We start from the raw sequence: 27,416 nt of genomic DNA, 5'->3' as shown, positions 1-27,416 counted from the left end.
GGCATTTGTGAAATGTGATCCTTCCAGAAAGTTTTTGCAGAAACCCTATGTGGAAAAGAGTGTGTGGATAGAAGCTCATAAAGGGATGAAGCAGGGTACCTGGCAGGAGAGGGATTGGGTGGTCCATGATACAAGAGAGACCACAGACATAAGTGGAAATACATTACTTCTCTTTTAAGTTCTCAGTGTGCCAGCCACTGTGCTCAAGCTGGGGTTCAGCAGTGAGCAACACCACGTATGTGGGGCCTGCATGGACTTTCTAATGTACTGGGAAGGCAAACGGTTCCTGTGGTATATGGCGATGGTTATGAGCAGGGAAGGCACAATGGGGGACAATGAGAAGCACCTTTTGGATGAAATGGCATGTAAGCTGAGATGTAAAGGGCCAGTGCAAGTTAGTCTAAGGGGCAGGGCACTACGTATGTGTGGGTGCAAAGGCAGCAGAAAGCTCAGTCAGTTTGAGAAAGTAAGAAGAGTCTAGTGCCACTGCCTGCCAGGGCTGGGGGAGTGGCCCAGGATAGGGGAGGGAGGGATGTGGAGGCTCATAGCCAAGTTGGGGAGTTTCACTTCATCCTAAGGGAAACAGTTTAAAGAATCAGAATAATTTAGTAAGCTCAGCTTTCTTTCTTTTTTTTTTTTTTTGGAAGCTCTCTCCATTTCTTAAGAACGAATTCAGGGGATAAAGCATAGTGTACATGCAGACCACTTGAGAAGCTGTTGGTCTTGTATGTAAGAAGGCAACTTAAGCATCCAGGTGAACAGCAACACCTCTCTCAGATGGGGAAATGCAAGATGATTTGGAGAGAGGGAGATGATGGAGATTTGAAGGTGAGAGGATGGAGCATGCAGAGGTGAAGAGCTCACTGATAGCTAGGAGAGGCCGACCATGGTTAAAGCAGGTGGGCAGGGTGTGAGTAAAGGAATGTACAAGGGACTTTGGGATAAACAATCAGGCCATGTGTAAACTTGCCCTGGGGGTAACAGTTGGGATGTGTTTCTCTTATACATGGTGCTCGGTGGGAAAACATTCTGGGGGCATCAGTACCAACCAACTGCCACCCAGCCTCCATCTCTGTAGGAGCATCCTCAGTAAGATTTGCACAACACTGCTGCCATTAGTTACAAGAAGGTAAAGGGACAAGCACTTCACCAACTTTTAAAAGTAATGGTGTTAATAGCTGATACTGAAAAAGCTCTTACTATGTACTAGGCAGGGTTCTAAGCACTCTGTGCACAAACTGTGGAGTCCACGTGGCAACTGCAAGGTAGATGCCATTACTGCCTGGAGCCCATGCCACAAGCCACATAAACTGAGCCGTAAAGAGGTGAATTAACGCTTAAGGTGGAACTGGGATTGAATTCAAACCCAGAAAGTTCTGTTGAGTGACCCTCCCACCCCTGCCCTATTCCCACCCCATCAGATCTCCTGCCTCTCAGGACCCTTACAGCATCCTGCCTTTCAGAGTCTCTGTTCTAACCAGTGAGCATTAGGACGAGGCAAACCTTTAATTTCAGGGCAGGAAAATGACACACTTGACTAGGATAATAAGCTACTCTCATCTTAAGGAAGGGGAAGTGTTGAGCATGGTGTTGGGGGAGGAGGCATGTAAGCTCTGCAGAAAATAAGAAATAAGTTCACAAAGCCGCAGAAATTCTCCATCAGAAATAAAAATACAAAGGAGAGACTTTATTTTAGTGATAGTTAAGTCTCCTTTGTCACTAGAAAACAAGCAGAACCCATGGGGTTGCTGCCTTTCTCTCTGAAGACAGATGAGGAGAGGACAAAGGTAACAGAGCCCACAAAACCTGCAGAACTGCTGGGGAAGGGCTGTCTTTGAAGTGTTTGCCTCAGGCTGGGAAGGGTGGGTGGGAGGAGAGAAAAGGAATTTCCTGCCCTGCTGCTGAACTCCCACCTCCCAATTTGGAAAGTTGAGACCCCCCAGATGAGAACAGAAGTAGCAATCTCCCAGGTGAGTCCTTCTCAAGCTACTTAAAAATATCTTTACGCCAAAATAAGACAGACATTTCAGAAAATGTAGAAAATAAAAATCACCCATAATATGTCTACTACTGGTAATGTTTTTTATTCTATGCCTGTACATATTTTCCTCTTAAAAAGACCACTTTCTAATAGTATTTTGGTTTTTAAACTTTACAATCTATTGAAATTTTATAAAATAATCACTCATAACGGTTGCATCATTTTCTATCATTAGTAATTTGGTCTTTAGGTAGCCAACATTTATTTTATTTTTTATTGGAATATAGTTGATACACAATATTATTTTGGTTTTGATGTGCAACATTGTGACTCGATAATTATATACATTACTAAATGCTCACCATGTAAGTGTAGTTATCCCCTACTACCATACCAAGATATAATATTACTGGTCAAATTCTCTATGCTGTATTTGCATTCCTAAGACTGATTTTATTTTATAATTTAAAATTTGTAATTAGGTTACCAAATTAAAAAAAAAATTCTTATGACCAGTGGTTTGATAGCGTTTTACATTATTGCCGTGGGATAAATGACTAGAAATGGAATGGATGGCTAGATCGAGAGAAATGCACATTTTAGTGGCTTTTGATCTGTCTCAAATTGCCCACCAAGAAAGTTAATCAAGTTATACTCTCACTGGCAGTGTTCCATTTTCCCACAATTTCACCAGCATGGGAATTATCATTTAAAAAAAATAAGCAAGTTGAAAGAAAATATGTTTTGATTCACACTTTTTTCATTTTTCCTGAAGTCAAATTCTTAGAATATAGTTTGCTTACTCTTTATAACAAAGTCATATTGAAAATGGCACAAGTTTGACATTCAAGATGTCCATGTTTGAGAAAAGTCAAAACTATGATTCTTTGTCTAAATTAAATAGTGCGTGGCAGGCACACAGATAGGCAGGAATCTGAACCTGGGCAAGACATGACATTCCTGAAACAGGCCTGGGTCTCTCCTCTTAAGCTCCCTGGTGATAGAGGAGCATCGCAGGGCCTGGGGACCATCCCTCTTCACACTGAGAGGCGAACAGCTGTTTGGCATTTCAGATTTCCCATGATGCCCCAGTGCCCCCAGAAAAGGAAGTTTCACAACATAGGAATGTCCTAAGCAGCCTGTCTGGGGCAGCTTGAACTAGCTTGAACTGTTCCTGAACCTGGGGTAGCAGATGATTCTCAACTTGGCAGGGCACTGCTGAGGGTTTGGCAACTGTGGACTTCCCCACAGCAGAGCTTCACTGAGGGAGCAAGTAGCCCAGCCTCCAACAAATTAAGCCTGTTTGCAGATTAAGCCTGCTGCCTGTGGCTGAACATCTGGAGTGGCTTGGGGTCTGTGAAGGAAGAAATACAGCTCAACAGGAACACACCAAGCATGAGGCTTCTGGGGAAGTTTCTTGAACCCTTGAGCATCTGGGCTCCAGAGACTTGTGGTGCTGTAGCCTTTCTATGGGAGGGCCATTACCACTCCTTCCTGCTCCTATCATTCACTCATTCGTGTGCTCATTCACTCAACAAACTTTTTTTTTCTTTTATTAAAATGTTTTTATTGTAATACAACACAAACAGAAAATATGTAAGTATAAGTGTACAGCTCAATGAATTATTACAAAGCAAATACCCTTGGAACCATCACCCAGGACTAAGACTAGAACAATGTCCCTACCTCTGAAATCCTCACTGCTCGCTCCCGTCAGTGTCCCCTCCAGCCCCCAGAATAGCCACTATCTCCACTTTGGTAGCAACCCTTTCTGCTGTTTTTTTTTCTTTTAGGAGTTTTGCCGTCCAAGTAAGCATCCTTACCCACTGTCATTTAGTTTCTCCTCTTCTTGAACTTCATTCAGTGGAATCATACAGGCTGTATTGTTTGTGTCTGACTTCTTTCTCTTGGACCTGCTTGTGAGATTCATCCACTTCGTTGCACATAAGTGTAGCTTGTTCTCATGGCTGTGTAATGTAATAGCATGTGAATATACCACAATTTACTCAACTGTTTTTTTTTTTTTTGAGAGGGCATCTCTCGTATTTATTGATCAAATGGTTGTTAACAACAATAAAATTCTGTATAGGGGACTCAATGCACAATCATTAATCAACCCCAAACCTAATTCTCAACAGTCTCCAATCTTCTGAAGCATAACGAACGAGTTCTTACATGGTGAACAAATTCTTACATAGTGAATAAGTTCTTACATGGTGAACAGTACAAGGGCAGTCATCACAGAAACTTTTGGTTTTGATCACGCATTATGAACTATAAACAATCAGGTCAAATATGAATATTCGTTTGATTTTTATACTTGATTTATATGTGAATCCCACATTTCTCCCTTATTATTATTATTTTTTTTTTTTAAATAAAATGCTGAAGTGGTAGGTAGATGCAAGATAAAGGTAGAAAGCATAATTTAGTGCTGTAAGAGGGCAAAATTCAACAAACTTTTTTTTATTTAGAAATTGATTTACCCAAAGCCTGATACTAGGCTCCAGGGACACACAGTGAATAAGACTCAGTCTTTGCCCTCAAAGAGTTTGCAGACTAATGGGGAAGAAAGAGATTAAACAGGCACACTGAAATTTAAGGTGGAATTTAAAGAATAAAATTTGGGATACCAGCCAAGTGCCTGGAGAGTGAAGAGGGAGGAGGAGTTAATTTTTTGGGGGGATGAGAAAGATTCCCCAGGGCAAGTGCCATTTGCTTTGCATCATGAAGGATGAATTGTGTTTCAATACTATAGGTAGCAAAGTGAACAAGAAGCTGTAGAGTGGGAAACATGAAGAAAAGCACTTTTCAGACTCTAGAGACCTATAGGAGGAGCAAAAGTACCAGTATGTAAAACTATAAATCATCTGAAATTGCCATTTTGGCAGATTAATGAAAAAAACCAGATAGGGGCACTTTCAACCCAAAACAAAATTAGAGATGCCTTTCTGCTCTGGGTTGGCTAAACTTTTATTATTTTAATCACACGAAAGAAATTTCAGGACTCCCTACAAAAATAGACCACTAAGCACAGCTGACTTTTTGGTCACTATCTGCCAGCTCCATTCCCTGCCCACAGGGGCGTCTTCAGAAATCACTTGGTTCAAGTCTCCAATACAGGGCCAATCCACTTGCTCTTTGGGACAGACAACAGAAGGGATGCCTACCGTTTGCAACCAGGTTTATGCCAGCAACAGCCAGGCAGCTGTTCCAATGTTAAGAAATGTTTTTACCTTTTTTGTTTTCCTTAGAGCAGAAATTGAGGGACAGTAGGTACATCCAACTACAACACTCTTTACTTACAAATTTCCCTATTTTCATTAGAAACACTCAAAAATAATTAAAACCGTTTTAGAATATATGTTACAACATCAGAAATAATACTTTTCAACTAAGAGATTTGCAAAGAAAAAGCTTTAAAATATTTAGTGGGACTAAATTGGTACATTCTCTATAATTTGGCAATGGCCATCAAATTATAATGTAGTTCCTCTTTTACTGAACAATTCGATTCTAAAGCCATTAAGTGGGGGCAGAGTAACAAAATCAGAAAGCGAAACCAAACAATATTAACCCACAGTGTCAGACTGGAATTGTAGGTATTGATGTGAATGTGCAGTTTTCAATCTGCTTAAATAGATATAGAAATAAATAGAGGTGTAATTCATGTATGCATGTACATACACAGAGAGATTCCCCGGCTCTTCCCAGAGGGCTTGGGAGCAGTGACACCTCAATAGTAGTAAGCACACCTAGAGCTCAGATCTTGGCTTTTAGATACTGTATTCACTAAAAGGAACTAGGGCTCTTTGGAGAAATGGCTGCTTCCAGAGCTGAGGCAGGAAGGTTACAAGATGAGCCTGGGACATTTTGTTCTATCAGAAAGCAAGAAAGTGCTCAAAGAATGATGAGTACATGCCCCAAGGACTGCCACTTGAAGGGGCTTCTACTGACCAAATCAGAAACAATTTGAGTATCAAAATAGTGATGATAATGGGTTACAATCTATTGAATAAAATAGGAGACCATGAATCCATATAGAAAAGCAGAAGCCTGTTACACATTACTTCAATCAAGTGGGACAAATCAAAATCACGTACCACTGGAAGGGATGCAGGGAGAGAACCAGAATCACTCCCATGAGGTCCCACTGCAGTGCAATGTAAATCTCATCATGAAGAAAAAAGATACCACCCAAACTGAGTAATGATTTACAAAAGAACTGCCCTGTAATCTTCAAAGTCATGAAAGTCAAGGAAATTCCAGACTGAAGGAGACCAAAAAGACATGAATAAAGAGAAATTCAAGGTATGATTCTAAACTGGATCCTTTTGCCAAAAAATATGTTATTGGAGCAATTGGGGAAACTATGAGGATTAGATGGTAGTGATGTATTCATGTTAATTTCTTGATTTGTTGGTTATATTTGTGTTATGTTGGAGAATGTCCCAGTTAATGTGTTTGGAGGGGATTGGGCACCATTGGTTAAGGAAGCTTTCTGTAAGTTTATAATTGCTTCTAAATAAAATTATTTGCTTACCTTTCAAAACATTACAATGCCCCTTGATGTCTGAATGAATCTATCCAAATTCCCTCTTCTTATAAGGGCACCTTAGAAGGAAAGTAGAAGTTGAGCTTTCAGGAATTTTTCCTATAGATATCTTGCCCATATGTGAACTATCACATGTGTACAAGCTGTTCATTGCAATTGTCTGATAAAGCCAAAATTTGAAAATAACCTTAAAAAATCACAAATATGGGCTGGTGTGGGTAAAATTGTAATTCCAGAATATCTCACCTGGCTTTAGTATATCTGCATATCAAAAGGCGTTCAGAGGTGGAAAGAAGTATGGCTTTAGCGCATTTGCATCTTTCCTCAGGGATTGGAGAATCATCTCCATATCAATGGGTGATTACCTGGGCAACCGAGGGCTTATCTGTACCTGAGAGGTGATGGGGAGGGTGGGTGTGGTTGCTACTTGAGCAAGAGAATAAAGATGACCTGAGACTGCAGTTTGTGAGAAATAAACGGGTTTTAAACTTTTTTCTCCCTTTGACTGATTTTGGTTTTTAGGAGTATTTTGCCTGGGATTTCCTTTCCCGGGACTGACAGTTAGCATAGTCGGCAGGATTCTTCTGAACCTGAAATCTGTTATAATGGGTGCGACCTTTGGGAGGGCCGCCCCTAGAAATGATGGGGAGAAGCGGCGCTCACGCCGAGGGACATGTGTCTACACTTGTGTGGTCGTGAAGGCACCACCACCGCTGCTGACCACGCCGACCCTGGCCTGTGGCCCGAGCCTAAGGCTACTGCTTCTGCCACTGCTGCTGCTCTTGCTGCCATCCGGTGCCTGGCCACAACCATGGAAAGGAGCAGAGGTCCAGTTCACCTTGATAGAGAAGCAACTGGCTGCTGTGTACCACGCCTTGCTGGCTACAGAGCCCATCGCCGGAACGGCTCCGACCAAGGTAATAACCTCCTATCCCATCACTGGGTGGGTGCGAGACTGGACCCAAAGGCCACAGAGTGGTGTGGCACAGACACCTACAGTATATCATGTGACTGGCCACTTGCCTTTGGCATCCCCAGGGAATGATGAAGCAGACGCGTTGGCCCAGATGCGCTGACTGGAAAGAAAGCCTGCCTCTGATGTGGCCCAATGGCTACATCAGTGTTTGTTGCACGTGGGGCAAAAGACAATGTGGGCCTGTCGGTGGGGCTTGCCTTTCACCTTTGAAGAAGTCAGCCAAGCCCGGAAGGAGTGCCCTGAATGTTGTGCAGATCAGCAAACCACCAAGAGGGACCTAGAGCGTCTCTCTGCAGCCTATGGTTGGTCACCAGTTACTGAGAGCGATTGAGGCACCCGCTTTATTGGACATGTGTTGCATGGATGGGTGCAACAATTAGAAGTAAAATGGATGTGGCCCTGGACATTTCAACACATGGATCGGCAATGGCTGGCTCTTCTGGCACCTTGGGGAAAAGGCCTGGAAGCTGGCCTTATTTGTTTCTACGGTCTTCATGTCCTGGATGCGCCCCCTGGCTGCAGCTGCTCACGTGATGACTGGAATGGACGAATTTTGAACTTAATCTGCATGGGACTTTGAACCTAGCTGAATCCTCTGGCTTGAGAATTGTGATTGTGTTGCTGTTGTCAAGAAAAGAATGTTTAAAGAGAGGCTTGACTTTGTCTAATGTTTGGTAAAAGTTTTGTGAGCAATCTAGCATGATTGTTAGGAATGAGTAAACAAGTGTAGAAATGTATTTTGTGCTTAGTGAGAGATTGTGCTGTAAAGTACATTTACTTGATCTGCATAGGCTGAATCCTCTGGCTTGAGGATTATCAAGATTTTATTGCTGTTACTATTGCATGTTACTAGATTGGTCGGAAGATGGGGATTGAGTAAATCGTAAAGTGAGATTTCTGTAGGGGTGGATTGTGGGTAAAATTGTAACATTTCTAGAATATCTCACCTGGCTTTAGTATATCTGCATATCAAAAGGCGTTCAGAGGTGGAAAGAGTGGCTTTAGTGCATTTGCATCTTTTCTCTGGGGTGGAGAAGTCATCTCCCTATCAATGGGTAATTAATTACCTGGGCAACAGAGGGCTTATCTGTACCTGAGAGGTGAGGGGGAGGGCGGGTGTGGTTGCTACTTGAGCAAGATAAGAAAGGCGGCCTGAGACTGCAGTTTGTGAGAAATAAACGGTTTTTAAACTTTGTTTCTCCCTTTGACTGATTTTGGTTTTTAGGAGTATTTTGCCCAGGATTTCCTTTCCCTGGACTGACAGCTGGCTAAACACATATGATACATCCAAACTCAAAATAGATACAGAAAATGAGAGAATCAAATAGCTCTGGCCCAATCTGCAGAATACATTGTCGTATGGAAAAAGTGAGGTACAGTACAGGGGTGTGGAATGTTATCATCTGTGTACCAAAAATAGATAAAAAGGAATGTGTCAATGTACATGTTTTTCTATTGATAGGGCAAAAATTTCAAACTGTCCTGAATTTAGTGTCATCAGGACCAGAGAATGAGGGAGAAAGACAAGGGAAGGTCATCACTCAATAGCTGCAGACCACAGCTAATCAGAAACTCCATGTTCCTGAATCAAGTCATTTCAACAAGCACCTTAGGAGGTCCCCAGGACCACTGCATCCCCCTTGTGTGTGGCCAGTGTCTGACCACCATCAACAGCCATTCAGTGAGCCTTCTCTATGGACTAACCACCTATCCCCAGCCTCTCCCCACTTGAGTTAGCCCACCTTCCTTATCTGTAGCCAGTGTGAGCTTAATGAATTTTCTTGCCTTGAGACCCCCTCATAAATAAATGTCCTGTTTCTTGGGTCTGGTGGACAAGTTGTTTCTGTTAACTGGCCTTGCTGATGGTGAAGCAGAAACTTCCTGTCCCAGGACTCAGTCCTTATCTGGCTAGTGTCTATAAAATTCTTAATAAACCCCTTTATTTCAGAGATCTCTCTGTGTCTACAGAGTTTTTGACTTGACTTTATGCACAGGGATCTCTACAGATATGAGCAGTACCAGGTGCTTCAACAAAGGGAGAACGACATGAGAAGAGGCATCCTTTATACCTTTCGTACTTCTGAATTTTGAAGCAAGTAAGTATATTATCTGTTCAATAAATTAAATGATTTCTAAAAAAGCATGATGTGTTACCTACACACAGAGGGAATGTTCACAAGGAATTTCACAAATCGATCTATTTCTTGGGCTCTTCAGTGTTGTGAACTAAACTGTTCCCCCAGCAACAAAAGAATATATATGTGAAGTCCTAACTCCCAGTACCTCAGGATGTGACCATATTTGGAGATAGTCTTTAAAGAATTAATTAAATTAAAATGAGGTCATTAGGGTGGGCCCTAATCCCAAATGATTGGTGTCCTTATAAGAAGAGGGAATTTGGACACAAACACATTCAGGGGGCAATGTGAAGACACAGCTGGCTACAAACCAAGAAGAGATGCCTGGAACGGATTCTTAGCCTCACAGTCCTTAGAAGGAGCTGACCCTGCTGACATCTTGATCTCAGACTTCTGGTCTCCAGAACTGGGAAGATTTAAAGACGTTGGATGTCTAATCCTGGATTTGGGAGCTCAGACCACTGGCGACTCCCTGCACCCAATCCCCTTAGCAGCCCCTGGAGCCAGGGAGCCGGGAGCGCTCAGTCCACTGGCGCCATCTAGTGTTGGATGGGAGGTGTCTTTGCTGGTCTCTGATGGGGAGGTTTAGGCCTAAGGGACTGACTAGAAAGTCGAGATCAACCCTGTGTGGCAGGGTTTTGAGCAGCTGTGGCCTTGGAAGACAGTGGAGAGTATGACCCAGGAGTTTGTGAGTAATGAATCTTGGACTCTGTATTAGAGTCCTAGGCCTGCTGTAACAAATTACTACTAACAGGGTTTAAAGCAACAGAAATGTATTCTTTCATGATTCTGGAGGCTAGAAGTCCAAAATCAAGGTGCTAACAGGGCTATTCAACCTCTGAAAACTCTAGGGAAATGTGCTGTCCTTGCTTCTCGTGGCTGCATCACTCCAATCTCTGCCTCCATCCTCACAGGGCAGTCTTCTCTGTGTCTGTGGCCAAATTTCCCTCTACTTACGAGGGCACCAGTCACTGGATTAGGATCTACCCAATCCAGTATGATCTCAGCATAACTTGATCACATCTGCAAAGACCCAGTTTCCATATAAGGTCACACTCCCAGGTATGGGCTTTAGGGCTTGAATGTATCATTTGGGGCGGCACAACTCAATCTATAACAGATGCCCTTCATCCCACAGATGTTCCCTGAGCACCTGCAAAGTGCCAAGCCTGTGCTGGAGGTTGAGCTTGCAAGGCTGAATATGCAGACCAGCTCAGTCCTTGAGGTTTTCACATGTGCTTCTTTAATATGTTGGGTCTCTGAAGGGCCTCCTGGTTCACCCTTGACCTCTCAGCACCCAGGAGGGCAGGGCATAGCCTCCATATTTCATTAGTAGGAAAAGAAGTCCTGAGGAAGGGCAGGAGGAAAGAAAGGCTGCTGGAATGAGAGGAGGGAGAGGACACAGGAAGGGGGTACAGAACATCTGGCTAGAGCTTTGCAGAGCAAGTGACATTTGAGCTGGGGCTCAGTAGCAAATGGAGTTTGCAGATAGAAAAGAGATAAGCCAGGGGGAGGAATCTTCTAGGAGGGGCTAAAAGTGTGAGCAATGGCCTAGGAGTGGGAAAGGGGCTGTGATGTTGGGAGGATAGGGGAGTCTGATGAGGCTGGAAAAAAGGGTGTGTGTAGGTGAGGGCATGCTGCCATATGCACAGACCTTGAGAGCAGCTCTGCGGAGAAGGGCTTTGAGAGCCATCCTCATAGCTTTGAATATTCTGTGGGTGGAGGGGCACCTTGGGAGGTTTTAAAACATGCTCTAGGTGTCATAATTACCTGGGACTGTGCAGGAGGCAGAAAAGGGGTCCAGAGGCCCTCTTAGATAAAAATTGAAATATCATTCATGGAATAGGCCCTACTTTCTGACAGCACCAAATCTAGGATAAAACTATGTTACCTTGAAACTTACCCAAAATACCTAAGACAAATCTGACTTTTAAAAGAAGCCCCTGATAGCATCTTCTTACTGAGGTATGCAAGCTCCCTCATGGCAACACATAACAGGAAATCTAATCTGTGGGGCTTGAGGTGAGTCACTCAGAGTCTTTATCTGTGGGCATCAATGTAGTTATGGAAGTGTCTTTAATTCCTAGTTTGCTGAGAGTTGTTAAAAATGAATGTGTGTTTAATTTTATTAAATGCCTTTTCTGCATTTGTTAAGATGATGTTTTTTTCTTTAATCTGTTGAGGTAATGCGTTGTATTGAATATCAATAGAATTTATTGCTTTAAACCATCCTTCTCTCCTTGGTTAGATATGATAACAGCATATGGGCATGTGTGCATGTATATTTAAAAATATACTGCTGCTTTGTTTTGCTCATGCATCTATGTTCACAAATGAAAATGGTCTATAATTTTCTTTTCTTGTCCTTGTTTGCTAGCAGAACTATACTAACTACATAAAACAAAATAGGTGGCTCACCTCTTTTTAATTTTCTGAAGCCATTTGTAGGATATAGCCTATTGGTTTCTTAACAGTTGGATAAAACTGACCTATAAAACAGTATGTGCCTGGTATCTTTTGGTGGGGGAGACTTGATTACCAGTGCAATTTCCTCAGTGATTATTGATTTAATTGGCTTTTCTATTTTATTTAGGTAATGGTGGTGCTTTTTTCTATAAAGTTATCCATTTTAATACATGGCTTTCAAATTTGCTGGTATAAAGTGTTTTTTGACTTAAAAACATATTATCCATAATCATGTCCCCTTTTATATATCTCAATTCCTAAAATTGTTTACTTTTCTGACTTTCTGTATTTTCTTGTTCCGTCTCACCAGAGGTTTAAGTCTATTTCATTAGCTTTGTTTTATTCAGGTTTATTAACATATAATTTATATACAGTAAAATTTACTCTTTTTTAAAGTTTTTAGTTTTGATACTCATACAGTCGTGTAACCACTGCTACTATCAAGACCTCTGCCATCATCTCCCAAAATTCCTTCGAATGCTTTTGTAGCTGAGCTCTCCCTAACACCAGCCCTTGGCAACTGCTGATCTGTTTTCTGTCTCCATAGCTTTGCTTTTTTACAGAAGGTCATGTAAATAGAATTATATATTCTGTAGCTTTTTGAGTCTGGCTTCTTTTACTTAGCATAACGCATTTGCGTTTGATTTCCCTTCGTTTTATTGCCAAAAAGTATCCCAAAGTATGGATATACCAGTGTTTATTTAACCACCAGTTGGGGGGCATTTGAGTTGTTTCCATTTTTGACCAATGATACGGGCGTCTTTTCATGTGCGTATTTGCCACCCATTTGTCTTCTCTGGTTAAGTGTCTGTTCAAATCTTTTGCCCATTTAAAAAATTGTTTTTTTTTCTTATTAAGTTTTGAGTGTTATTTTCTATCAGATACAAGTCTTTTGTCAGATACATATTTTACAAATATTTGCTCCCTTTTTGTTTTTCTTTCTTTCTTTCTTTCTTTTTTTTTTGCTTTATCAACAGTGTCTTTCAAAGACCAGAAGTTTCCAAATTAAATGAAGTTCATAAGTTTTTTAAAAAAATAACTCATTTTGGGTTTTGTCGGTCTCTCCCTTTCTATGATTTCTGTTGGTGGTGCTTTTTATTTCAATTTATCTTTTCATTTAAAAATTTCCTTTTTTGTTTTTTAGGCTTATTCTCTATTTCCCTTTGGCTTCATGAGTTGAACACAACTTAATTTATTTACATTTGTTTTTCAGTAAATGCATTTAAGGTTACAGGTTACCCCCTAAATACCACTTTAGCTACATCTTGCATGATTTTGATTAGTAGTACTTCCTTCATTCAATTCTAAACAAGTGTAATTTCTCCTTCAGTCATGAGTTATTTGGGAGTAAATTTTTAAGTTTTCAAATATGGATTTAACTTTTGAATTTTAATTTAATTGTATTGTGTTTAGTAGAGACAGTGTTTAGTACATTATATGAAATACGCTGAGGTTTTTTGATTTTATAACTGGTCAATATTTGTGATGCTCTTCTCACATCTGAAATAACATATTCACTCTTTTTTTGTGCAGGTTTCTGTATTCAAAGAAGATACTTCAAATGGTGGCTGGCACATAGGTTCTTACTAGCTGTGAGCTAATAATATTTTTATCTTCTATTTTATGATTTTTTTTCAGCATGATCCGTCCATGTATGATAGAAGCTGTTAGAATCTTCCACTAGACCCAGGGGTATATCCGTTTCCTCTTATAATTATGTCAGTTTTTGCTTTCTATAATTTGAAGCAACTTTTTTAGTTATCTATTACTGTGTAGCACATTAACCCTTCCAAATGTAATGATTTAAAACAACACTAAGCACAATCTCACAGGTTCTGAGTCTGGGGTTCAGACCTGCTTCCCCGCTCACCCGTGGTTGGCAGGTTGGAGCATCAGCCTCTCTCCACGTGGAGCTCCCCCTGCTGCTGGAGAGTTCATGTGACATGGCAGCTGCCTTTCCCCAGAGCTAGCGATTCAAGAGTGTGCAAGGCAGAAGCTGTGATGTTTTATGATGTAGCTTCAGAAGCCACACATTGTTACTTCACCACATTCTAGTCATTTAGAAATGAGTCACTAAGCTCAGCTGATATTCAAGGCAGGGGAGTGAGGCTCTACCTTTTGAAGGAAAGAGGGTTAAAGAATTTGCACACATATTTAAAAACAACTCAGCTGTGTTATTCAATTTACTCAGATTTTGATGTTCTGTTTTCTTAATGGAGTATTCCTTTATTATGTTCTTTTTCCCCATTGATGTATTTTTAATACTGTATAGTTTATTTTATTTGCTTATGTTATGTTGCTAAGCCAGCCTTTCACTTCTTTATTTTCAAATTTTCTTTCCGGTTTGTTGGAGTTCTCTCTTTTAAGTAGCATTTTATTGGAATTTTAGGACTTTTGGTCTGATACATTTTTTTAATATCCAAGTTTATTGGTTTGTCTTATAACTATTAATACTTTTAGACTTATTTCTATTCTTATTTTGTATTATATTTTTATTTTCTTTCCTTTATTTTTTCTACTTTAGTTTTGATTGAAAATGTTATCAATTTTCTATCTCTTTTTTCCTTGTCTAGTTGGGAAGCCATAACACTATATTTCCATTATTTTAGTGGTCACCAAATTTTTTCTAAAAGAAATTGAAGTTATTATTTCCATCCTCCCAAATATTTCACAGGTCTTGCCAATTTTAAATTTAAAAAAAACCTACTTTTGTTATAAATTTCTGATTTTATTGCTTTGTCATCAAAGAATATAGTCTGGTAAAAATCTTTTGGAATTTGTAGAGGCTTCTTTTATGGCTTTCTATATTGTTTTAAATATTATATAATCTCAAAAATAATGTGTATTTTTTTCCCAGGTCCTATATACAATTAATAGCACCGTCTTATTAATTATATTGCTTGACCACAGAGGAGTGTGGTAATATTTCAAACTAAAATATTTCAAACTGAAGTTTTGTCAGCTATTGCTTGCCCTATGCCAAGATGTTCTCCTGCACTTTCAAAGACAGATGCCACATTGATTTTTCAGTGCATTTATGTTTATTTAATTTTAATGCCAAGCTCTGTTATTTGTTCCATTTGGATAGTTTGTTGCTCAGGCACATGGTCCTCTTTCAAATTAAAATAAAAACGTTGGAAAAGGTCAGAAGTGTGTTTAGGTTCATCAAATGGTGGTCAGGCACTGAAAATGGATTTGATAATGGGACAACACCTGTGTGAGAACGTTTGAAGGGCTTTCCGACATTAATCTCATGTTATCTAGTGAGAGCGTACAATGCAACTCTTCCACCAGGTGGCAGATGAAGCATATAGTTCAGGGTTCATTTCTCCCTGTTCTTCTCAAGCAAGAAGATCCCAGAAGAAATACAAGCAATGGAAGGTTTTCCCATGAAAGATAGGAAGGAGGTCCATATCCAATAGTTGTGTGTGCCTGTGAATGTACCAGAAGCAGAAACTTATAATAACAGAATCTGAGATACAGATTGGATCCTCTGAATCTCCTTTTTCCTTTTTTTTAACAGATAATCCAGAGAATGAAACAAACGGTTTGATTTATTTTTCCATTTGTTTGCTCATTCATTTGGAAACATTTCTTCGTATTTTTTTTCTCATTTTATAAAAAACCCCCCATCCACATATTAATGTAATAAAAAAATATTTGATCTATTAATTTTTTCTGTAATGTAGCATTTGTTTTATTTTAAATTTAACAGGATGATTTGATATTTCTGCTGCTGAGAAATTGGATATGTTGTTTTAATTGTTGGAAAAAGAAAACTGAGTTGTTATACTATGTTATACCCCAACATTGTTGTTCATGTAGGACACTTTAAATTTTTTCCATGCAGCCACTTGCAATCATAATTATAAAGGTTTTATTGCTATGTGGAAATTTCTTATAATGTGGCAGGTAACAAAAAGAAGGCAGAAAATAGATTTGCTGTTCTTACAGCTGTGTAAAGATGTGTGCACCTATGGATGTAGGTTAGAAGTGGAGGAGGGAGATAAAAACGTGGTTTTCTTGAGACTGGAATTGTGCATGGTTTTTGCCTTTTACAAATCATACATTGTTGCTATAATAATTTGATGAAGAATAAAATAAGTAAAGCATGCATTATATATGTGTGTGGATATATATGTCCATGTTTATGTAGATATATATATATATACGCATACACTTCAATATGCAATATTTAATACAAGAAAAACTTCACTGTGTCTCTTTTCTGGTCATTTTTATCTCTTTTATTCCATGATTCTTGATGAAAATAATTTTGTTGTATAGAAGACGATGTTAAAAATGATCAGTTCTGGAGGTCAAACGTACCAGGTCTACCACTGTTGTGGCCTGGGTTTCTCCTCTGACAACTGGAAATAAGAACAGGACCGTGTGACGGTTGAGCGATTTGTATTAATTGGCTGAAATAATCACCTTACAGTTATTCATTAAATTAAGAAAGCCAGCCGAGGTAGAGGGGGTGCATCTCCCTTTTGGGAGACTTTTCTCTGAACAGGCCCCGTAGTTGAAGCACCTGCAGAAGCGTGGACACAGGGATGGCTTTGTCTCTGGTTGCGGGCGTGGGAGGCGAGGGGCCGCTGGGCCTCGCTCGGGGGCCCTCCCTGCAGCTGCCACAGCACAGGCGCTGCCTTTCCTGCTGCCTGGGGCGTGGCAACAGCAGGAGAGCTCCCTGGGTCCAGTCGGCGCGGGAGTCAGAGTCAGAAGGAAGGAGAAAGTTGAAGGCCTCTCTCTCCTGAACGAAGAGGTCTGGGCAGGCAGGAGCTCTGCCGGTGTTGGCCCGGTGGGCTGGACCGGGCCTCAGGGTTTCCCACATGGTTGGTTTCATGACCGAGGGGCCTTCTCTCTCTGGCCAGGTCCAGGGTTCACTGGACTTTTCCCAAGGGGGGCGGGGCCGGCTCCGGGTTCTGCTCCCAGGACTTTATTTGAGAAAACAACCAAGGCTTGGAAGGACGTCCACCTGTCGGCGATGTATGCGTGGGGTCTGTTATATGGTGATATTTTGGATTCTTCCTGATTGTTTATGTCTACTTTTTCCCATGAGGCACATATAGAAAAACAGACAATTTGTTTAAAGGCAATTAAACCACTCAAAATAAATAACTTTTCATTTCATTAATCCCCGTATCATTGCATTTGAAAGCAAGAAGGGCAACCAGGTGCTCCCCTCAGAGGAAGAAGGTCCTGGAGCTGGAAGAACCTGTCCGTCAAAGACTGGGTCTCAGGGAGGCTGCTGGAAAGCGCTCTGTTTCCTTAGGTGTAAAAGAGAGTGGAGATGGGGGTGCACAGGTGTGGGCGTGGGAGGGGACCACACAGCCAACAGAATCTGGGGAGTCTTCAGACCTGTGTGCGCACGTGCAAGGAGCACTTAGGGCAAGTCGCCCTGAGAAGCCACCTGCTTCAGAGAATGTCACCTGATGGGGAAGCTGGGGCTGGATTCAGTGCGAAGCCAGGTCTCCAGCCTCCACCTGGGGTGGGGTGCCTGGCAGCACAATTGCCGCTTTGAGTCTGCCTCCCTGTGGTTGTGTGTTGAGCCCCCTGGCTCGGGCCTGTGGTCTTCCCATCTTGTTCTAGCCTTAAAAAAACTTTTTAGAAGAGTGTACCTTTAGCTATGCTGTTGACATCTAAACCTTTTCAACATTGGTTTACATAGTTACATAGGGTGTAGTTTCTGGTGGATTTTCAGTGTTGACATGTCAAAATACAACACACCACTCTTTTAAAATAAATCCATTGATATCCAAATACCATTGCAATTGATATCCATCATGGTCCATTTTAATACACAGAAAACAGCTCTTCTAACAGACGGAAATTTATATCATTCCTCTTCCTGAGCTCTTTTCCATTCCATTCCTCCCCGCCCCCCAGAATTTTACTACAATGTTTTACACCTGGAAGTATTTTTAAGTATCTTTTTTATCTCTATGCATTAAAATTAGGTATACAAACAAATTTTAAAAATCTTAATTATCTGTGATCAAAGCAACAAAAATATGTAAAAAAATTTTGATAGTTATTCCATTTTAAAAGTAATTTTACTGGAAATACATCCCTCATTAATAAGGTGGAGAGGGCTATTTTTTTCCACGAACCTTGGATAAATAAAATTCATTACAAGAAGGAGACATTTATGTATGTAAGTGCCATGAGATGTTGTTTATATAGGCATGTAGAGGGGAATGGATGAAATTTTGTTAAAGCAATGCCACTCAGTTTATAAAATTCCTTATGAGTTACATGTCAAAAATCTTTTATTAATGATCAAAAATTATACTTAATAGGGTATTAGCTGGCAACTCAGTTATGTCCTCCTCCAATTTAGTTAAAAGCAAAGACTGGAACCATTTGAGATACAAAGGATTTTGTTATCCTGTCATTAGACACACGGGCTTTCTCAATATCTATCCAATATTTCTAATTATCCCTTTGTTTTCTGCCGTGGGGTGCTGCTCTCACACTGGGCAAAAAAGGTAACTTCTCACCCAACTCAAATCTTGTCTAGTGGGAAAGGGGCAGTTAGAAAAGGGACTGGAGAGCTCTTGGTCACATGAACTTAGGAAGGAGTCATACCGAAGTGGAAGCTTGTTATGGACTGAATGTCTGTGCATCCCCCAGATTTAGATGTTGAGATCTTCACCCCCAGGTGGTATCTGGAGGTGTGTCCTATGGGAAATGATTAAGCAATGGGATTAGTGCCCTTTTCTTAAAGGAGACCCCAGAGAGCTCCATTACCCCTTTCTCTGTGTGAGGAAACGGCAAGAAGATGGCTGGCTCCTTAAAACTGTAACATTTCCAGACTATCTCGCCTGGCTGTAGTTGATTTGCATATCCTCAGGGGTAAGAGAAGTTCATCTCCATGTCAATGGGTAATTACCTGGGCAACTGAGGGCGTGTCTGAACCTGAGAGGTTAAGGGGAGGGGCTGGCTGGCTTGCCGGCTTTTTCGGGAGCAGAGGAGAGAGACGGCCCTGGACTGCAGTTTGTAAGCAATGAATGGGTTTTCAACTTAATTTCTCCCTTTGACTGATTTGGATTGTTACAGGTATTTTGCCCCAGGATTCCCTCTCCCCAGACTTACACTCGTCTATGAACCAGGACACTGAATCTCCTGGCACCTTGATCTCAGGCTTCCCAGTCTTCAGAACTATGAGAAATAAATTTTTATTATTTGTAAGGCACCCAGGTTATGGTATTCTGTTAAAGCAGCCCAAACTGACTAAGACGAGGACACCCAGAGTATTTGAGCCCCTCAGCCTAAAATCAATTACACTTTCAACCTCTGCTTTCCAAGGCACACAGCTCTACTCTGTGCTCCCCTCCATTCTGTTCTAGAATTGACCTAGGCCCAGTGGAAAGAGCAAATGGCTTTAAGTTTGGACAGATGGATCCTGCACTGTCACTAATAGTTACTGAACTTGGGAAATAGACCTCTTCTGACACATTTCTTCTTTCATAAAAAAGGGTTAGCAATACCCATCCCTGGTACTGAGAAGTCAAATGAAACAGGTCTATGAAACCCTTTGTAAAGTGCTTGGCACATTGTAGGCCTCCAATTTTTCCTGAATTTTACAAGGTACTGTAGGTAATTATTAGGGTATAATCTTATGTTACACATAGTGAGGAAAATACATGTGACTCAGCCAGATAAGGTGGTTTCCCATATCTTTGCCAAAGCAGAGTCTAGGGCAGGAAGATAAGCTGGTTTGGCTTGCTCTGGTGGAAGGGTGGTGGGTGGCTGTAAGGTGGATCTATGGCAGACTGGGCCATGTTGTCATGAGCTGCTCATTTGCTCAACATTTGCAGTGTCAGGCTAGTTTACAATGACCCTCTTAAACCTCATCCTCTATGAGGTGGATTCTCCGATGGCCTTGTTTTTACCATGTGATCTCCTCCTCTGATGGGACTCCACCCAAACTGGGCTAATCAGATTTTCCTCTCCAGGGAACCTGGAATTGGAACTAAAGAGTTTCCAGTCTCATTCTGGGGTCTACTTTGGATGGAGAAGATGTAAAAATGGGGTGACATGGTGTGGTCATCTCTGCCATATGGATCGAGAGGCAGGAAAGGCCAGGCTGCAGGGAGAGAGCAAATGAGAAAAAAAAAAAAAATAAACTGAGAAGAGAGAGGAAGACTATGCTCCTGAATTCTTGACAGTTCCCGCTTCCTGTTCCCAGACTTCTTCTCAGGCCTGGGCATATTCTTGCCCTTGGATTTCATGAGACACTTCTGGCTCCTTCATGATAAACCCATCTTTAGTTGCTTGCACTAGGTAATGTTTTATTCTGTGATCAAGTTACAGAAGCCAACTTGAGCTAGCTTAAGCAAAAAGAGGAAATGAGTGGAAGGTGCTGGGAGATTTCATGAAATCCAAGAGGTTTGAACAACTGTTTTAGGAGGTGCCAGCACCAGAGCCGCTCTGAGTACTTCAGTCACGGCCTGGGAAGCTGACTTCCTTCTGGAATGCTGCCATTAAGATGCCTTACTGTTGGGTTTCTTGGTTCAACATGCCAAAATTCCTGGGGTACAGAGAATCTCATTGATCCATGATGAACCCATTAGTAATGGCTATGGGGAAGCTTGGGCAACATCACTGTAGCTGCTGAAAGAATCTAGTCATGAGGATGGACGTACCACCTTTCAAGAACAGAGTGGTGCTGATTAGCCAGCTCAGGTGGTGTCTCTACTGGCTGGTCTGTGTGACTGCCTACAATTTACCGTGCATGGGGAATCATGCTTCTCACTGAGAGGGATACAAGATTTATAAAAGACGTCTCTGACATCAAAGAATTTATAATCTGTCCACAAATAATAATACTCAAGGCAATCTGTGACAACTACTGGAGATGCACAAGCATGAAGTGCTGCAGGAATTCAGAGAAGGGTGAGATACCTTTGAGCTGTGGGGACTACCACCCAGATTCCAGCCATGTCACGGTTGGCAAATGACTTACTGAACAAAATGTTAAAAATAAGCTCAGCATGCTTTATAATAATAACCGGAAAGAGCATATATTTAAAATCAAATGTTAAGTACAATAAAACAAGAAAGTGTTTTTGATGGACTGTTCTAGAGTGTGTGAGCCACTTTGACATGAGCAAATGCACCAAGTGGGAAGTAGACACACACAGATCATGCCAGGGTCCTGTCTGAATCCTATGGCAAGTTAATCATATGACTACAAACCTTGGTCCTAACCCAGACTGTAAGCCTCTGGTCAGCTAGTCTCCCTTGAACCTTAGTGCCCATAATGTTCCTGCTTGGTATCTCCTCTGCTCACGGCCCCTTCCTTTTCCACTGGTCATTGCAATGTTCCTTCCATGGCAAAGTTTTAAAAAGTTATTTTTAATGGGATATAATTGACAAATAACATTAACTTCAGATATACCATATAATGATGTTTGTGTACATTGCCGCATGATTGCCACAATGTCTACTCATAAAACATAGTCACAACTTTTTTTCATGTGGTGAGAACTTTAAAAATATACTTTCTGAGCAGCTTTCAAATATTCAATATGGTGTTATTAACTATGGTTACCATGCTGTACATTATGTTCCTGTGACTTACTTTTTGGCAAATACATTCTTTATCTATTCATTGAATATTCCCTTCATGTCTTTGCCTCAGCAAAAACCCAGGTGACTTCATTTATTTTAATGGTCTCAACTGTCACATACATGGAATTCCTTTCAACTTAATCTTAGAAACTGCTCTGGCCGATATCTGCCTCCTATGCTTCAGACCTACGCATCCTACTACCTGATGGACTCTCTTCCCAAGATGTTCTCGGTCCTCCCAACTCAGTGAACCCACGTGAACTCATGGGCATTACTCCTTCACCGTGTCTCCTCTACTGTGACGTACTGCATACTCTTGTTAAAGTCTGGAAGTGAAATTTGATTCTTGTTTCTACCACCACCACATCAATCACCAAGTGATTTGCTTTCTCAATATTTCTACACACAGTTCCCTCCCTTTACCATTACCCAGCAATCCCATGACTGACTTAAGGCACACCTATTGTTTTTGCTCATCATCTGTATTATCTATTGTTACATGACAAATTGCTAAAACAGCATGTATTATCTCAAAATGTTTCCAAGGGCTAGGAAGCTGGGGGTGGCTTAGTTGGGTGGTTCTGGCTCAGGGTCGCTCAAGGTTATGGTCAAGCTGTGGGTCAGGGCTGTAGTCATTTCAGGGCTCACTTGGGGCTGGAGAATCTGCCTCTGAGCCGACTCACCTGGTTGTGGGCAGGCCTCCGTCCATTGCTGGCTGCTGGCTAGAGGCTTCATTTACCATCTGCATTGGTTTGAGTGTCACTACGCTATTGCCAGCTTTTCCATGCAGGAGTGATGTGTGCACATGTGTGTGTGAAAGAGATACCAAGAGAGCGCGAGACACCTCAAGATGGAAGCCATAGTCTTTTTAAACCTAATTTCCAATGTTTTCACTTCTGTCATATTCTACTAGTCACATAGACCAGACCTAGTATGTTTGGGGTGAGCAGTGAATATAAAAATGGGACGATCCTTGGGGGTCATTGTGAGGGTTGGCTCCACAATATCGGTTTAGCCTTCTTATGGTAAAGCAGTGTCCTTTGGGGCACCACCTCTCCCCCACTGCCCTCCTCCACCCCTGGCATGGGTCTGGTATATGGGTCCTGGTCAGCTGAAGCCTGTACCTGCATATCCCACTATGGATTGAATGATTGCGGCCCTCCAAAGTGACAGTATTTGGAGGTGGGGCCTCTAGCAGTTAACCAGGAGTAGATTAGGTCATGAGGGTGGGGCCTCGTGATGAGATTAGTGCTCTTATAAAAAGGAGAGCAGGCACAGGATTTCTCTCTCCCTCACACTAGTGAAGGTCATATGAGGACGTGATCAGGAGGAGGGCCCTCACCAAGAGCCCGGATGTGCTGACACCCTGATCTTAGACTTCCAGCCCCAGAACTGTGAGAAATAAATGTTTGTTGTGTAAGCCACCCAGTCTATTGTATTCTATTATAGAAGCCTTAATTTGTGTTTTCTACAAATTGAAGTTTCATGGCTTCCTTTTTAAGATACAGTCACTCTGGCCATAGTATAGGTTCAGGGATGAGCAGATCACCCAGCTGAAAGCCAGGGAGACATCAGGAAGTGTCTGTTAGGGCTCCTGAGAGGATCTGCGCAACTTCAGGGGAGGCTCCTGGAAGGTATGCTGGCCTCCTCTGGCCTTGGTGGTGTGAGGTTGTGAGGCGAGGGCTGCTGGCATCTTGCTAACACAAGGCAAGACAGGCTGGGAATGAAGTTGACGCTCACAAGAAGTACAGCCAAGATATGGATGCTGGAGATACCTACAGCTGGGCATGGCCATAAATTACTCAGTTATATTAGTCAATATAAGTTCCTTCTCTTAATATGATTGTGCCCGAGATTCTGTTCTCTGCCATATAGAGTATCCTAACTGATTTTTACCATCACCCTCCTCAAAACCTTCCCCTCTGTCTTGCCAATGGGTTTCAGCCCCTGGCAAGTTCACTATGGATTCAGTGTGAAAAAAGAAATTGACAGCAAAATGTTCTTGGGGTGAAAGGGTTATACCCAACTTTATTTCCAGGTGGCAGGTCAGTCACTAAAATCCCGTTCACTCAGAGCGAGTCTGCACGCAGCAAGTCAGTCTGCCTCTGGGCCCCTCTGTCTGCACAGCTGTCCTCTGGGCCTCTCTGCACAGTCGTCCTGCAGAGCCATCCTCTGGGCCTCTGTCCTTGGCACTGCCACCACTCCAGCCTCTGCTCTCCTGCAGCCTTGCAGCTCCGCCACCATGTCGCCCGCAGAGCACTGGGCAGAGCTCTTTTTATAGAGTCAACAGCCATGCATTGCCCACAGGTGTGTAGTGAGCTAGTCAACCAGGGCCAGGTGAAAATCCTGGCCACAGGAACTCTCATTTTATCCACACGCTCTAAAACATAAAGCATGTTATCTTCTTGCAACATACACTCTGTGTCCACAGGATAAAGTCTAAGCCCATTAACATGGAAGTTAAGTCCTACCATAGTCCTCTGTCTCCACCTCAAGCCTCGTCTTTCCTTGCTTCCACTATGAGCTTAATTTCAATATTGTTGTGTCTCAAGGAATAGGGAGGCTCAAGGAGAGGAGATGGGGGAATGGACTGTCAGTGGAGCAGTCAGAACACACACATTTATTCATTCAGTTTGCTGTCTTTCATGGCCTGTGGTTCGTGGAGTCTCAAAACAATTATGACATCGAAGATCACTGGTCACAGATCACCATAAAAAATATAATGATAAAGTTTGAAATATTGTGAGAATAATAAAAATGTGACACAGAGACATTAAGTGAGTAAAGGCTGTTTGAAAAATGGCACCAACAGACTTGGCTCAACAAAGAATTGCCACGAAACTTCAGTTTGTAGAAAATGCAATAACCCTCAAAGTGCAGAAAAGTGAGGTATGCCTGTAATCAATAACTAACATACCTGCTAGCAATGAAGGAGAAATGGTTGCTTGAGAAAAAGCATGGAATGGCTGCTTAGATAATGAGAAAAGGACATGGGAAACAACGTGCAGGTGTGGGTTGTGATGCAAATTATAGCTGGGAACCTCCTGATTAGGGTGCCAGTTAAAGACTGAGATTCCTGAGCCTTACATTCCTGAATCAGGCACTCTGGGAAAATAGCACTGGGAGACTCCATTTGGAATACCACCCAAATGATTCTTTTAAAGAACCATTGAGTTTGATGGCAATTGAGAGTAGACGTCAAAGAGGAACAGAAACAGTGGCTAAAGCAAGAATTTAAATTGGGTGCTAACTCCTAGCACAAAATGACATCAAATAAGGACTGTGTTATGGACCTATGAAGAATTTCTAAATGTTGTCAATGCATTCTGAAGTAGTGGAAATTATTTTCTATCCCTAAGAAAATAAACTCAGGGGTCCTTATGATAACCTTCTTTGCCTTTATCTCTAAAGATACTTCCCTCTTTCTCCTTTAGTTTAATTCCTATGCTCTGCCTATTCTAATTTCCATCTCACTCCAAACTTCTCTGGCCTTGGTGGTCAGGACTCAAAAATTCAGAAGCCCTTCTTGTTTCTGGGAATTCTGGGGCCACCCTAATTCAAAGAAAAGCATCATGTGAAAATCATACTGCAGCTTTTGTGAACAGAGCCTCGGCAGGAAAACCAGAAAGTGGGGTGTTCTGGGCAGAATAGATCGTTAGTTCTCTAAGCTTGGTTTCCTCACTTAATAAATGTTGTAACACCTGAATGCAAGAATTAGCATAGAAACTGACTGAGATAATGCATGCAATGTTCTTAACACAGTGCCTGGCACATAATAGTGGCTCAGGAAATGGCAGCTGTCTATAATAAGTGGAATGATAAGGGAGATATACATGGGTGCCCTGAATTTAAGTTTCTTTTGATGTTAGAATGGTTTGTGTCCCAAGTTTGCTCCCCTGTGACTCTCTGTGGATAAAATGAAGGTTCCTGTGGCCAGGATTCTCACAAAGCCCTGGTTGGCTAGCTCACTACACACGTGTGGGCGATGCATCGTTACTGACTCTATATAAAGAGCCCTGCCTAGTGTGCTGGACGACATGGTGGCACAGCTGCAAGGCTGCAGGAGAGCAGAGCAGAGGACAGAGGCCCAGAGGACGGCTCTGCAGGTAGAGAGACCCAGAGGCAGAGACCCGCTTGCTGCATGGAAACTCACTCTGAGTGAACAGGATTTTACCGATTGACCTGCCACCTGGGAATAAAGTTGGGTATAATCCTTTCACCCCAAGAACGTTCTGCCATTCCTTTGATCACATTGAATCCATAGTGAACTTACCCAGGGCTGAAACCCATTGGCAAGACAATTGGCGACATCCTCAGGGTTTATTGGTGACCAAGGAAAAAGAACAGGCTGCCCTCATGGAAGGAGTGTTCAGCAGGCTGCACCTATGGACGGGGACACATTCGAGTGTCTCCTGTGGACATGTGGTGCTGTGAAGGGGTGGAGGACTGGGGTGCACCCCAAGAGAAAGAAAATTTGTTGCTGACTGAAACGGTGTCACTATGAAGTGCTGTGGAAATAGTAAAGGCCTGAGAGGAGGCAGCCCGAGGAGGAGCAGAGGCCCGAGGAGGAGCAGCACGCAGGCTGCCAGGTGCTGTGGGGCAAGAGAAAGATGCAGTGGGGTGGTCAGCACAGAAATGGAGGAGTGGAGGCCTGACGAACTGGTGGGGGTGGAGGCTGCCAGTGCCGGAGGCATCGGCCTCTCCTCGGTTGAGACCCCACCTGGTTGAAAGCTGGTAGAAAGCCAGAAGGGCTTGGCAACCCTGGGCTCTTCCAGGAGAGGTGCAGCCCCTCCTCAGCGTGTGGAGCGCTCCATGCTCTGCCTCTGCCCTCAGGCTCAAGTACAGAAGGAAATACTGTCTGCTTCTTGACGGAAGAATTTAAAGGGCCCCGTGAAGGTCATGAGGACCCAGATGTGGGTTGGTTTGAAAAGGCAGGAGCAGACAGAAAAAAAATTGGATGACTTGGAGGTATGGCAACAACCGAGACCGGAGCAGGGGTTCCATCTGTTAAGAATAAAGAGGCAGAGGTCAGAGACAGAGCAACAAGATCAGCCTGTGTGTCTGCAAGACTTTCTGCTGGAGAGGCTGGAGAAGGTGGGTATTGTAAAGCCCACCCATGGTCCTTTTGGTGAACTCATTCGAGTAGAACTGGTTTGAATACAGCCAGGATGACCACTTGGTGGCAATGGGTCTCCTCAGGCTGGAGGGTTGTTATAATTTGTTGTAATTTTTGTTATTTGTGTATTGTCATCGGTTATGGAATTTGGTTACAATGCTCCAGCTTTCTTTCACAGGGACTATTGCAGAGGATTGAGGGCACATAGATTGAGAGGTGAGAATCCTGGAGGGGTGGAGTGTGGATAAAATGAAGGTTTCTGTGGCCAGGATTCTCACCTGGCCTTGGTTGGCTAGCCCACTACACATATGTGGGCAATGCATCATTATTGATTCTATATAAAGAGCCGTGCCCAGTGCTCTGGGCGACATGGTGGCACAGCTGCAAGGCTGCAGAACAGAGCAGTGGCTGGAGTAGTGGCAGCACTGAGGACAGAGGCCCAGAGGATGGCTGTGCAGGCAGAAGGGCCCAGAGGCAGAGACAGGTTTGCTGTATGCAGACTCGCTCTGAGTGAATGGGATTTTAGTGATTGATCTGCCAACCCTTTCACCCCAAGAATGTTTTACTGTCATTTCTTTGGTCACATTGCATCTATAGTGAACTTG

The 27,416-nt window shown here is 42.4% G+C and overlaps 1 long non-coding RNA gene across 1 annotated transcript; it reads left to right on the top strand.

Annotated features, from left to right (window-relative positions):
• Positions 1–10,796: 10,796 nt before the first annotated feature.
• On the top strand, positions 10,797–16,220 carry LOC140850726 (uncharacterized). The gene is made up of 3 exons (XR_012133773.1): positions 10,797–11,672; positions 13,650–13,708; positions 15,640–16,220. It is a non-coding gene; the product is annotated as an uncharacterized lncRNA (long non-coding RNA).
• The last annotated feature ends 11,196 nt before the right edge of the window (positions 16,221–27,416 follow it).

Source organism: Manis javanica, chromosome 8, assembly GCF_040802235.1.
Source record: "Manis javanica isolate MJ-LG chromosome 8, MJ_LKY, whole genome shotgun sequence".
Classification (NCBI taxonomy): domain Eukaryota; kingdom Metazoa; phylum Chordata; class Mammalia; order Pholidota; family Manidae; genus Manis; species Manis javanica.
This window is presented reverse-complemented; position numbering and strand designations above follow the sequence as displayed.